The sequence below is a fragment of the Otolemur garnettii genome, unplaced genomic scaffold (genome assembly GCF_000181295.1).
Source record: "Otolemur garnettii isolate 467f Iridium unplaced genomic scaffold, OtoGar3 scaffold00142, whole genome shotgun sequence".
In the NCBI taxonomy this organism is placed as follows: Eukaryota; Metazoa; Chordata; class Mammalia; order Primates; family Galagidae; genus Otolemur; species Otolemur garnettii.
The window spans coordinates 3,594,617-3,608,892 of NW_003852537.1; the positions used below are offsets into that span (position 1 = coordinate 3,594,617).

The 14,276-nt window shown below is 34.7% G+C and overlaps 1 pseudogene; it reads left to right on the forward strand.

Moving 5' to 3' along the window:
- The first annotated feature begins 6,820 nt into the window (after window positions 1-6,820).
- Window positions 6,821-7,636, forward strand: LOC100959375 (annotated as a pseudogene).
- Window positions 7,637-14,276: the final 6,640 nt, after the last annotated feature.

The following is a 14,276-nucleotide window of genomic DNA, read 5'->3' on the forward strand; positions in this document are numbered from 1 at the left end:
AAAAAAAAAAAGTAAAAAGAAAAAGAAGAGGAAAGAAATGAAGGAATTTAAAAAGGGCAACAATTCTTTTTTAACATTTTTTTTAATTGTTGGGGATTCATTGAGGGTACAAGATGTGTCACATACTGAGATTCCAACCCCCTTCCTCCTTCCCTCTCTCTACTCTTCATTTCCACCAACGGGCAACAACTCTTTAAATTCCCTGGAAGTCACTTCATTCTTAGTGGGAAAGGCTTGTGGCAATATAGGGAGGTGCAAGAAAGATGGTTGCTGCTTCTTCATCTTCACCTCTGTTATCAGAAGCAGTAATCAGTAATCATAGCAGACCTTCTCAGTATTTGGATTACAGGGTCCTTTTTGCCCACGTTGCTCACACAACCCATGCATAGCTGCTCCAGGAGCAGAGCTGTCTGCCGAAGACTAGAGGATGAGTAATTTTTATTTTTCTGAGAGCTGAAATGGCCAAAATTAACTACAATTTATCTTCAAAGTTTTCCCCTGGAGTCAAAAGACTCCAAAAGAGTAACCAAATAGTTACTCTGGTGCTTTCTACTTCACCATCTTCCCATAGACAGTATTCCTATAGGTAGGACTTGTTTTTAATAGCTGAAGTTTCTTCCTATGATTAGATCATCTTTACATACATAATTTTTTCTCACAGCATAACCTTATAGTCTCTAGAGTCTTGCCATACTTTCTAGTCATTTATCTTGGATAGGACTTGAAGAACCATAGGTTCTCTCTTTCTCTCATATGGCTATATTTTCCCCAAGGTAAACACTCGTGCATAGATCAACCAACCACTATTAAGAAGTCCAACCACTCCCTAGAAGCAGTCATAGCTTATTGTTGCTTTCCTGCCCAAGCAATTCTCCACTTTATCTCTGTAGCCTATGTAATGCTATTTTCAAACTGCAAAAGATATATTTCAAGTTCTTTATAAGGAGCCTTAAAAATGTATCCCTTTGTAATTGAGGTGAAAGAAGCAGCACATGCCCACCCTCATCCTTTTTCCGAAAATAAGGGAGGGTAGTAAAACTCATAGAGGGCAGTAGTTTTCTTTCAAAAGCCTACTGACAAAACCTCTCATTTTTATTTTCTAGTCCTGCTTATCTCCTAGATTTCAAGTCAGGGCTCTCTGGATGAAGAGCTCAAGAATGATGAAAGCAATTTTCAGCCTGTTTTTAACCACTTTATTTGAAATAAATGATTTAATCTGACACTTCACTTTGATGGGTAGCACACATTACTTGTTGGCACCCTGGTCTAAGCTTCAATTCAACAGCCCATTATGTGAATGGCAGTAAAGTCAGTAGAGGCAGTCAAGAATAGGCTCATGCTTTATTTTAATAGTTTCAGTTTCTGAGTCAATCTGTAAGTCTTACAAGAACTTAGAATAAGTTCGTTTGGAATTTCTGTCCCACTGTTCTCTATCAATTGAAATTTTGTTCTCTATCATAAACACTGTTCTCTATCAATTGAAATTTTGCAATTTTATTCATTGAGGCATTTGTATTTATTTAATTGAAAAAAATTGTTTAACTCTAAAGAACATTTTGATCTTTTGATCAGCTTTGACTTTATGACTTGATTTTTTAAAAAATCTTATAAAAGTTTAACAGTAGAGCATAAACTTTTAGTGAAAACAAGAGTGAACTACCTTAAAGCTTTCCCTATATTTTTCATCTCTTATGTTTCCTTCATATATATATGTTAATGTTTTATTCCTTGCAGTGAAAGCACATATAGTGTGAACAAGATGTAGTTGGTTAAGGTAGGGCCAACGTGACACAGCTAGTCTGGCCAGTTGAGGTTTTAGGCGTCTTTTACCTGTCTCCCATTCTTATTGTTTTGTAAACTCATCTTTAACCTAAAAGTGTATATCTTGAGTAGTTTGGGGCAATTGATTTAACTTTTGAAATAGAAATTTATTTTTGGATCATGGGTTATGTCAATTATTATTTATTATGGGTAATAGGTTGAGGCAATTACTGTTGTTTAAGACAAGGGCGAGTACAGTTCTTGCTTTTAACTTTTACATATAAAACTGTGATTTTTGGAAGTGGAAAAACAGAAAAGTCTTGGGAAGGCTACTCTCACTGTTTTCCAGAATCTCTGGCCTTCTGACAGATAAAATTTAATGGATCTATCCTATCCCTGTCTCTGCATATTGGCTGACAGTGACAGGTGGCTGGACCCTCTGTCTGGTAACAGCAGGAAGCTTCCTTAATCATCCAGACCCAGTTAAATGTCTCAATGCATGCTCCTATCATTCTCTGTACTTTTTTTTACACAACATTCATATTTTATTGTAATTAATCATTTAATGTTATCTTTTCCAGAGCCATAAAATTCTGTAAGAGTTGTCTTGCTTGTTTACTCCATGTTCTCCATCATGTAGAATAGTGGCTGGCAGAGGTTAATGATTCAATATATATTTTAAGCAGATGGTGGTATTCTCATTGATCAGTATTAGAAACTTTCTATAAAACTTCACAATCTGAGGAGTTTGTGAAGTTTGTGAAACTTCTTATAATCTGAGAAGTTTCTATAAAACCTCAGAACCTAACATGGTTTCAGACAAAATTATTAATCTATTTGTTGATCCCACTAATATACTGTCATTGTTACACCATGATTACAAACCAATTTGTGTTTTATCTTCCATTTGGGAAAGTGTAACAGTTGACACATTTTAGTTCTCAGAGCCAGAATCCACCATGACCCAGCTTGTTGGTTTTTAGCACATCACTACAGCTTAAATATTGGAAGGAAGATTATTATAAAATACGGTGACATCTGTGCTAGGAAAGGTAATACAGAGCCACAGCAATACAGCATCAGTCCTAATGCTCTGATTCTGAATGTATTAGGCAGCAATTTGTAAGAATGCACTGCCATTTAATTTAATGTTGACCAATATGACCAACGCTAACTTACTCATAATGACCAGTTAATTTTCTCACTGCAATTCTTCTCGTTTTGATGAATAAAATTGTCTGATGCACTTTAATTGTCAATGCATCATGATTAGCAAAATATCTGCTTATGTTTATTTCTGTTTGTTTCTTCACCCAGCATTGTTAAATCCAGAAAGTTTTGGTTGCATCTCAACAATGAAATGACATAGATTTGTCTTTTGCCAACAATGTCAACAATATGTCTATGTTTCCTATGTTATGTTACAAATTATCTTTAAGAGTGTAAAGGTTTCTATGAGGAACTATATACCTCTTTCAGAAGTTTGGGCAGTACTCTTTCTATGATAACTGTGTTTTAGGTTCAATATTTATTCTATTTCCTAAGCTACTTTTAAATATGGTGATTTTCAGAAGATTAATGGCCTAAGGATATCACAATAAAAAGGAAATGCAAAGGGTATGGAATGAATGGTAAAATGTTTAAATCACTGTTAAAGAGCTGTAGATTTGTGGGGCGAGGGGAAACTTGTCCTTTCCCCTGAAAGTTCACTAATAGATAAACTCACAATTAATTAAGTAATTAATTTATAATTCACAATAAATATTAATAACAGACAGGTTTTATTTACCCTGCACGTGGGGGGAAATCACAGAGAGACAACCCAATTTTCCAGTAGAGTTCAGATATTTTCATGCATGCCTTTGAGAAGTATAGGTGGAAAAATGGTTGCTAGGGAGGAGGTTGCTAAGAATCATGAATGGATGGAGGAGAAGTAGACTGACTTGTAAATTAACCTGAGAGATAGGTATTTATGACTTAAATGACTTGTGCCAAGTCTGCTTACAAATTTTGACCTTCATTCCAGCAATGTGCAAAGATAACAAGAAGGGAGAAGAGAAGTTAATTATCCCCTTTCATGTTCTGATGGGGTCAATCTGGTTTATGCCCATAGAGGAAGAACCCCTTCCAATATTCTTGACTTTGAATGGTCTTCAATTTAAAATATTCTTTATATGAGAGAGTCATATTTTGGGGTAAAATTTTCTGAATTCCTTTAGGATCAAGACAACATGGTTGTTGTCAATCAAATTACTTTTTAAAATTTTAATATTTAAAGATGGTAAGAATGTGTTCAAAGCAGAATTCTTCCACACTGTTAATGGAAAAATAAAAAATGTCAACTCTTTTGGAAAGCTAATTGACAATTTAATTCAATAAATTCAAATGATTATAACTTTAGCCCAGAAATTCCTCCTATCATATATTATCTTAACAAAAATAATTCATTTATTAATTCTGTTAAAAACAATGATTGAGTATCTACTGCTAGGCCTTGGAGTTATAAATATTGAGTAAATTTCTGAGGAGGAGAAAATCCCAATCATGATATAGACTGAAACCAAGGCAATCATTTTGAAATAATCATAATGAGTTTATAATTATGGCATAACTAGTTGTGTTCAGAAGTCCTTTAAGAAGGTAAAAAAATTCTGGGAGATAAGAAAACATATAATTGGAAAGTTTCTGCTTTGTTCTTTTCTTTCCTCAAATCAGCTGCTGTTCTTTACACTCATCTTCTTTCACAGGACCACATTCTAGTTAACCCAAAATTACTGCCATAGTTCCATGGCTTGAACAAGTTCCAGAGTTGGGTGACTATAGCTAAATAATTTAATGTATGTACTGTAAATGTTTAAGAAATTTTTATTTACACAATTAAATCCAGTTACTTATCTGATTTGCTTCTTGTGTTGAGATGGAATGGTAGGGCTGCCTCCCCAGAGCTCTGTTTCCTAAGAAGAAAGTGTAGGTACAGGGAAGAAATGATAAGCATCTCTGTTAAACATACTAAGCGGATGTTAAGTGTGGCATTTTTATTAATTTGAGAACTTAAAAATATTTTAATAGTAAATGCAATTATTAAAGTTGTGAATTTAAAGATCCCCTTGAGTAAGGGTAATTTCCATACGTTGATATTAAGGAAAGAAAGTGTTAGGGTCCCAGTTCCCTGAACCCAGTTAACCTAGTTTGATTAGTAGGTTGAGCTAGAAAGTTCAACTGAGGCACGGTGATAATTAAAAGCAAACATGAGTGGAAACTGAAAATAAAACTGGAGCAGCACAGGCAGCGTGAATAGACAGCAAAGTAACGTGTGCAAGTTTCAGTGCAACAGAGAAATTTTAGTTAGGAATAGCAAATACAACTTCTAGCACGTCCAAAGAAAGTAGGTCCTTCTCATGGAGAAAAGGTAAGAGAGATAGAGAGGCAAAGGCCTGTAGGGGTATAAATACCCTTTCCTTTTGAAATTGGTTGCCAGTCTTTCATTGGCCTCTCCTAGCCGCCAGGCGGTATTGCCCTTTTCCATCGGTCATTAACTGTCTCTTTTTATTGGACATTGCTAAAGAGGTTAACGCATGCTTACTTTCTTATGGGCCTCCAGACTTCTAGGCTCAGAAATCAAGGTTTTCCTCCTCTGCCCCTTGAAGCCCTTTTGTTTGTGTCCCTTCTCAGAAAGTATTAATTCCAGGGTCATGGAATTTAGAGTATCTTTGTAGTCTATATGTGAGAGGCAGACATGATACTGGTTCAAAAAGACCAAAGCTTTTCCACAATGCTATTAAGGGACCAGAAAGAGACATATGCTAACTATTGTTAGCTAATGATAAACTTAGGACATACTGACTTCCAAGGCACAGGAAAATAAAAGTTTCCATTATCCTAAGGAATGACTGATCCTTTCTAAACATTCACGTTCTAATGAGTTTAATGAGAAACTTTAATCACATTGCAAACTTTTAAGCCATGTCATTTTCTTGGCAAAATGCAATTCATGGTAATCTACACTTTAGCAAAATTATCTCTGACTCTTTATTTGTATGCCTAAAAGCTAAAACCCTATTATTTCAACTTAATGGTTTTAATATTATTTTTCTCTTGCTATAGAACCTTGATCTATAGAAAAATGAGGTGTTTTTTTAATGAAGGCCAACCCAATTATTCTATATATACATGTGTTCTTGATAATACTACGAAAAGAAACCACAGCCATCAACTAAATCAACCCCCCTACAGTTTAATTTGCTGTGCTTATATTAATTACATAAGGTCTTGAGTAGCTAGATCCAGAAAGGAATCTTAATTGGTTTTCCATTGTTTAATGAGAAAAAACTTGTTTATGTATAGAAGGTTTCAGGATGAGGATAAATAGACTAAAATAGAACTGCAAGCTCTTACGTGTATTGAGAAGATGTCTCCCAACTCAAAAGCAAATGATTTGCCTGATGCTAATGTAAGAGGTCTACTTTCCTTTTCAGCTTTTAAAAATTTTCCACACAGACTTACCTTGTCTTTTAGTCTCCCATTGAGTCTCATATGAGTCTGTGATATGTTTCTAATAAACCTCCTTTTCTTGGAGCAGCTAAAGTCAAGTCCTGCTTCTATAGAGAATAAGGCAAGATTTAGATTTCAAGATGATCAAACTGAGTACCAAGTAGCCAATGCAATCTACAGAGCCATACACGCAAAGAAAGTAAAAATAAAATAAAATACAGTAAAGTACAGCAAAAAACAGGAATTGTAATCTCAATCTACACCCTAACTTGGATGAAGTTTTAATCCTCAACTAAAGAAAATGGAGTTGAACTCCTAGGCAAAGTATTTTCTACTTGTAAGACTGTATGTTTTTTTTAACTATAGGTTTTAATAGACAAGTTAAACTCAGTTAGAATAAAGAATATAATACCTAGCTGTTATTTTGATTTACATTTCTCCTATAATTAGAGATGTTGAGATATCACCTAACCCCAGTAAGAATGACTTTTTTTTAAATCAAAAAGTCCCAAAACAGAGCTGCTCTGGAGGATCCATGCATGATTGCTAAGGTACATCTGATGAAACTATGACTCAGTGGGCACGCATTACTACCACAAAGAGTAAGAGGCCCTTGTCTGCAACATCATGGGAGGACATGAAGAAGCAATCCTTGAGGGAACAAGCCAAAACCTACCAAAGCATAAACACGTTGGAACCAATAGTCTATCCCTTAAAAATGATGCACCCCAAGCAAAACACAAAAAGAACAAAAAGAAAAAAGAATACTTAAATAAAGATGTGAATGGATTCATGGAATACTTAAGACAGAATTCACAGATGGTTCACAATGGGGAGATCATAGCATCAAACATTCAGGAAGTAAGGGAAGAAATTGCAGTTGCTTTAAAGAAAGAAAGTTGATGGGAAGGAAGATGATTAAAAAGACAAGCAGCAAAGAAAAACGCAATGGTATGTTTCCATTGTAGAAAACCCGGTCTTGGAATTGCAGATTGCCCTGCTGCCCTTGAAAATCAAGATATAGGCACTGGAATATGTTACCTGTGTGGGTCCACAGAGCATGAAATAACCAAGGTTAAGGCTAAGGTAGATCCAGCTGTTGGTGAATTACCTTTTGCAAAATGTTTTGTTTGTGGGGAAATGGGACACCTGTCTAGATTCTTGTACTGATAATCCCAAAGGCCTCTAAGCTGATGGTGGTGGTTGCAAACTTTGTGCCTCTGTGAAACATTTAAAGAAAGATTGCCCTGAAAGTTAGAATTCAGATTGAGTGGTCACCATTGGTTGCTGGATAAAGGGAATGAGTGCAGACTATGAAGAAATTTTGGATGCATCTAAACCACAGAAACCCAAAACAAAGATACCTAAAATTATTCATTTTTGATAATGGCTAGTACAGTTGGTAGTTACCACCTCATGGCCACTTTCTAAACTGGGCCTACTTCACTAATTAGAGCTAGGCTCCTTGGAGCCAAACCTTTATTATAAATACACAATTTGGGGACAGTCAAAACATTTTTCTGCATTCTCTCCATCAAAGAGTACTTCTATCACTATTTGGAGAAAATCATTGAAAAAAAGAATGAGATGATTAAATTGGATTTTCTAAAAGAACATTTTTTAACAGAACTTAGAGGTATCTAAGTGATTACATACCTGATTGTAACAGTCATCTTTTTTAAAAGCAAAATTATGCATAAAGGAAAACCACCCCTTAACAAAGGGCGCTTCTTGTTTTTCAAAAAAAAGAAAAAAAAAGTCCCAAAACAACAAGTGCTGGCATGGATGCTGGGAGAAAGGAACACTTGTACACTGTTGGTGGGACTGCAGACTAGTACAATCTCTATGGAAAGTAATGTGGAGGAACCTCAAAAAACAAAAAGTAAAGCAACCATTTGATCCAGCAGTCCCTCTGAGAGGTATTTACCCAAAGGGAAAAAATGTTATTTTATCAAAAATACACACTTGAATGTTTATAGCTATACAATTCACAATTGCAAAGATGTGCAAAAACCCTAAGTGTCCATCAATACATGTGGTGTATGTGCCCCATGGAGTCCTACTCAACCATATGAAAAACGGTGGTCCAGTATCTTCTGTAACAATCAGGATGGAACTGGAGACCACTCTTCTAAGTGAAGGGTTGCAAGGATGGAAAAATGAGCACATGCACTCAATACTCAGTTGGAACTAGTAGATAAACAGTTACGTGCTCACATGAAAGTAAAACTTAACTGAAATCTACAGGGGGGAGAGGGGGGCAGGGGGTGGGTAAATAAATTCACATCTAACTGGCACAATCTGGGTGAAGGCACACTTATAACTCTCTCTTAAAATATACAAAAGAAAATTATGTAACTTAAACACATGTACCCTGTAATATTTTGAAATAAAAAAGAAAAAGGAACACAATGTTTATTTATTAATTTTAAATCTATCAAGCACTTATTTGAGTATCTGTGATGAGCCCAGATATCCCTTATATTTTATCTATGTAATATGTTTCTATATATTTTATCTACATAACATATATATATAATATTTTATCCATATAATACATAATATATCTCCATATATTTTCCTAATATATCTTTATATATTTTATCTATATAATACATTATTCTTAATTTTTTTTATTTGATTTTGTTCTGTCCAAGCATAACCAAACTGCATCTTTCATACTTTGAAAAATAGCTCATGTGTTACATAAATCCATTGCAGAATGTTATTTAGCATCATGTGATGTAATTTGAGGAGTGATTTTATAAGAACAGCTCTCTGCTTGAATCTACTTAGTTTCCACATAATGAAAAATGCTGAAATTTTTCCTTTTAAATTTTTCAGGTCACATCTTCTCTCTGCACAATAATTCCTATGTATTAAAAAAAAATGCCCGCATCTACAAAATACCATAACTTAGGCTGCTCTGAATCCATGATTACATTGGAGGGTCTGTGCTCTAAGAAATGTATTGTATATAGTGTTATTAAGGATTAGATTTGCAAAAAATTTCCCAACTCATCTTGGTCAGAATCCTATTACTGATATCACCAATGGTTCTATCAAAGGTGTTGGGATTTATATGAAATAAATGTTTTCTTGATTGTAGAGTTCTACATATGCTCTCTGTGCAGAAAGGATATACAGACCTTCCAGAGAAAACAAGCAATCATTTCAGGCAAATTGATTTTTTTTCTTTAAGGAAATCACAAAGGTCAGAAAGCAACATAATTCGTCAGAGCCTAAAAATGATGGTTGAATTTAAAGATGTTATTGGGAAGGTAATGCACATTGACCTAAACGTTCTAATGAAATTAAAGGAAAGGATTATGCCTCTGAATGCAGTGAATAAATGAATAGAAGTATTTAGACTGTGAAAGTTTTATTGTTGCTTGAGATTGCATTTATCAGCACTATCACCTCACCACTGGTGAAGAATTTACTTCTTTTGCATAGGAATCATGATGATAACAAACTATCACATATGATGTGTTTATAAAGTATCCTTGTCATTGAATATTTGAAATTTAGTTTATATATTTCTGGAAGTGGAGACCGCACTGCAAAGACAGCTAAGTTCTATCCAGTGACAGTCTAATGAATGATCACACAAACCCACACATACCCCTGCACAGTAGGTAAGTCTTACTATACCGTAAGTCCTTATAGTACATTTTTAAAAATCACATGAAACAAAGAAAGAGTAAAGAAGGGAATTATATATAATAAATACCACATATATATCTTCACGATTGGATGCCATAAGTACACTTGTGATAAATAAGCTGGACCATCAAATATCAAACATAAAGCACGATTCAGCAATCGTGTGAATCGTGTGACAGACTAAAAAGATGAGCATTAAACGGACATTATTAGGAAGCCAAAGGCTGAAACCCAGATCCTAAATGATGTGCAGCTTCCATAATTAGATTGTGTAGCTACAGAGATGAGCTGACAGAGCTCTGTCCTTCCGCTGCTGCTGACCAGCGCTGTCGTGTGTGAAACATCCCCAGCTTCTCTGACCCTCAGTGTCCTCATCTGGGATTTGAGACAACTGAACCCTCTTATTGCAAGTTGCAGGAATTATTCTATGCCTGGCTTACCTTTGGATGTCTCCTGACTTTCTTTGTATGTCTCCTACTTCTAGAATGAGATTTTTCTCTTTTTCACTACTGAAATTATACTGAATAGAAAGGAACCACGTACCTAAACATGTTAATTACAAGAGTATTCATCTTGTGTGGAATAATGACAATAAACCTAAATAGCCAATAAAAAGAAACAAGATAGGTAAATTCAGATTCATCAACTCTGGATTACTACACAGTCATCAAATTGAAAATTGTGAATAGTTAAGAAACACTTTATGGCTATTAAATTAAAATATAGAAGAAAAAGTTCAATGTAAAACCCAATTGCAAACGTGTAAATAGTATGAATGCATAAACAGATCATAAGGAGGAAAAATCAAATATTTCACCTTTGAAATGTTGGGGTTTTAGGTGGTTCTCACATTTATTTTGATTTTCATTAATGACGTTTTAATATTGCTTGGACAATAATACTGTGATGATGACAATAAATAGTATGTGTATTTAAGACCTAACGCAGATATCTTCTCCTGAATAAGAATAAATTTTCTGAATTTATTTTTTGTTGCACACTCAGTAAATTGCACACACAATAAGTTTTACAGCACTGATTAACTATATTACAGCTGGGCTCTTTTCTTCCAAGAGATTATAAGGTGTTTGAGGAAAAGAAGATGTCCTCAATATTTATATTTTATCATAGCTCCTGTCCCTGTGCCATATTGGTAGTACGCACTCAGTGAAGAGTGTAAGTACAAAATCGGCTGTGCTGAATATTATATGTTCAATTCAATTCAGTTAGCTAGGCTGTACAATGTGTACTAACGCTGACTTGAGATTGATTAATGTATTCAATAACTATTGAAGGGGGCTTCTTGAGAAACTGGGAATACACAGTTAAAATATAAACACAATTTATGTAAAATAATATCAAATGAAACTGTAAGTGTGTTAAAGCTAACAGTGAGAAAGCTTTGGGGTCAGAGTACACAAGTGAGAAGCAGAGGGGCAGCGTATAAAGTTTGAAGAGACAGGTGGGGCCAGAGGAGACACAACCTTGGAGGTCTTAGTGGGAATCTAGATTTTTATTCCAAAGAGCAGGAGAAGACATTGAAGGATTTTGAGCAGGGAGGTTACAGGAACTTATTGGAATTTTTAAAAAGTTATTTTGTTTGCCATTTGGAAATGTACTATAGGAGAGAAAATCAGGAAAAGGAAAATAATTGTAAGGTCACAAGAAATTTGAACTGCAGATTGTGGCATAGATTGGGATGGCACGCGTTTCTGCATCTTACGACTCAGCTCCCTCCTTATTTTGGGTTGTATACAGCACGTACCTTGATCACTCAGAGCTTTCACGTTCAGATTAGGTCCTGAAATGTCCTTGCTGCCATGTTTGTTAATTAATTTCGACAATTTCTAGATCTCTGGTAAATCCATATAAAATAATTTATGCTATGTCCAGAATTACCTTACTTCTTGATGTCCTGTCTTTATTTTCAGCTATAATATATGCCTATCACCTTTAACTTTTTATTTACTAGTTCTGCAGAAACCATATCAAGTATATTGTTTACTAATTTACAAATGAGAAACCAAAGCAAATAATTTAATTCTCTAAACAACACAATGGGATTGGTACAGATCAGTTAAAATTAATTAATGTTTATTTTTCGTCTATAATTTATACTGTGTAGTGTGTAAGATAGTTATATATTTACTGTGTAATTTAATCTACATAAAATCCCTATGAGGTAATAATTGCTTTCCCCAATTTACATATGAAAAACAAACACACTGTGATTTAACTGATTTTTTCAATGTTACTACAGCTGTGAAATTTTACAGTGAGGATTTCAACACAGCTTATTTTTAATTTTCAGGCTAGCCTGCATTCAGAGCTACATGCTACACATGCCTTCTGTGAGCCTGGAATTAAAAAATCTATAGCTTAAGATTCAGTTTTTTGCACTTTCTACAAAGAAAATGCAAATCCTTTTAAGGGCTCAAGCAGTGATTCCTTGATTTCCTTTGAATTTGCAGGGTTTAAAATATTTTATTGCCCAAGCTAAAACGATTTCAAACCATAAAGGTGGAAAGAAAATGTAAATGCAGTTTATGTATATGTGAGTGTTTGTGCATATTTGTAGGTGGAAAGGTGTATTAAAATTACATTCTATATTGTTAATTATTGAACTTTTAAACTACAATTCAGTTGTTTTTTTCATCATTGCTTACTTTAACTGTTTGAATATCAGCTCATCATGCATAAAAAATTTGTATATGGAACAAATTGCTTCTCAGCTTTCCTGTGTTTTAATCACCATAAATTACTTACATTGGCTATTGATGAAATGATAATCAGGTCTGTGAATTTACTGTACCTTTCTGGAATTTCAGATGAGGCATCCTCTTAGGATCTGTCAGGATTGAAGAACATGTAGTATATGCTCAGGATTATTTATTCCTAAATGTATTTGAAAGTATACAGATTAGAGAAAATCCATTTGGTAAATATGCCTTCATTCCCCAGTTATATTGAGTTTTTTTCCATTTACATATTTTAGCATCAACTATCTTGTGAAGACTTAGGGACTGACAATATGCTGCCAATTTTCCAACACCCACAGAATCAAATTAGAAGACCTATAAAAACTGTCCAAGCTACAAATGAGCATTTGGTATTCATGAAATGAAATTCTAATGTCTCAGTAAATCTGAGGTATATGTAGGCTGCCATCCAGTGACTTCTGAAGTGATTCTAGACATTGTTCATCTGATACAATGTTGTTAATAGAGCAATATAATTTAAAATAAATATATTAGTGTTTCAAATTAACTACCATCTCCTGTTTTTCCTCTATGACAGAATTTTTTTGTAAGAATTATAAACTACTACTCCATTTAAAATACTGCCAATTTACTTACAGTCAAACAAAATCTTGCTTTCTTAAAATATCTCATTGCCCAGAAATATATAAAATCACAATTGCTTAATAAAACATAGCATTTTGTTTCTCTCTTACATGAAAGTCTGAATTTTTTCTCTTGGTCATGGAATTGTTGAAGAAAATGACATACATGTGATTACATTTGCAATAACTATTACTATGCTATTACTTATGAGCAAAGTTGCTCAACCAGGTTCCCCAGTCTTGATGAGCTGCTACAATAATTTGCATAACTAATATCTTTTAGTTCAATATCCTATTTTTAGTTGTTTTACCAACATTTCACAGAATCCCAAGGATAATTTGGACTGATGACAAATACAGCATTTAAGATGACCTTGCTGTTTCAGTGTGTATGTGAAAGCCTTGATGGTTAAAGTTGGTCCAAAGATCAACAAAAATGGGGGATTTCAGGCCTATCCTCAAACCTATTGAATCAGAGTTTTCATATTTATAAGTGCCTCAAGTGATCCGCATATAGTAATATCCACATTAAAGACTGAAAGGCATTTTTTTTTTTTTTTTTTTTTTTTTTTATTTTAGTCAGACTCTGTCTCCCTGCGTAGAGTGCCATGGTATCATCATAGCTCACAGCAACCTCAAACTCCTGCGCTCAAGCAATTCTCTTATTTCACCCTCCCAAGTAGCTGGGACCACATGCACCTACAACTCCCAACTAGTTTTTCTGGGTTTTTTAGTAGAGATAGTGTCTTGCTTTTGCCCAGGCTTGTCTGGAATTCCTGAGCTCAAGCAATGCAATCCACCCAGAGTGCCAGGACTATAGCCGTGAGCCACCACGCCTGGCCAGCTCACTGTCTTTCTCTTAACTCTGAAAATTAAATGTCCCTAAACTGTTTTGGCCTGGTTTCCAGACGTGTTGACCTCGTGCTGGTTTTCTGACGCCTACTTCACGACAGAGGGAAAGCCTTGTGCCTTTGGTAGGTGCAGCGTCCTGCTTGCTGTGCCCTTTGTCCCTATT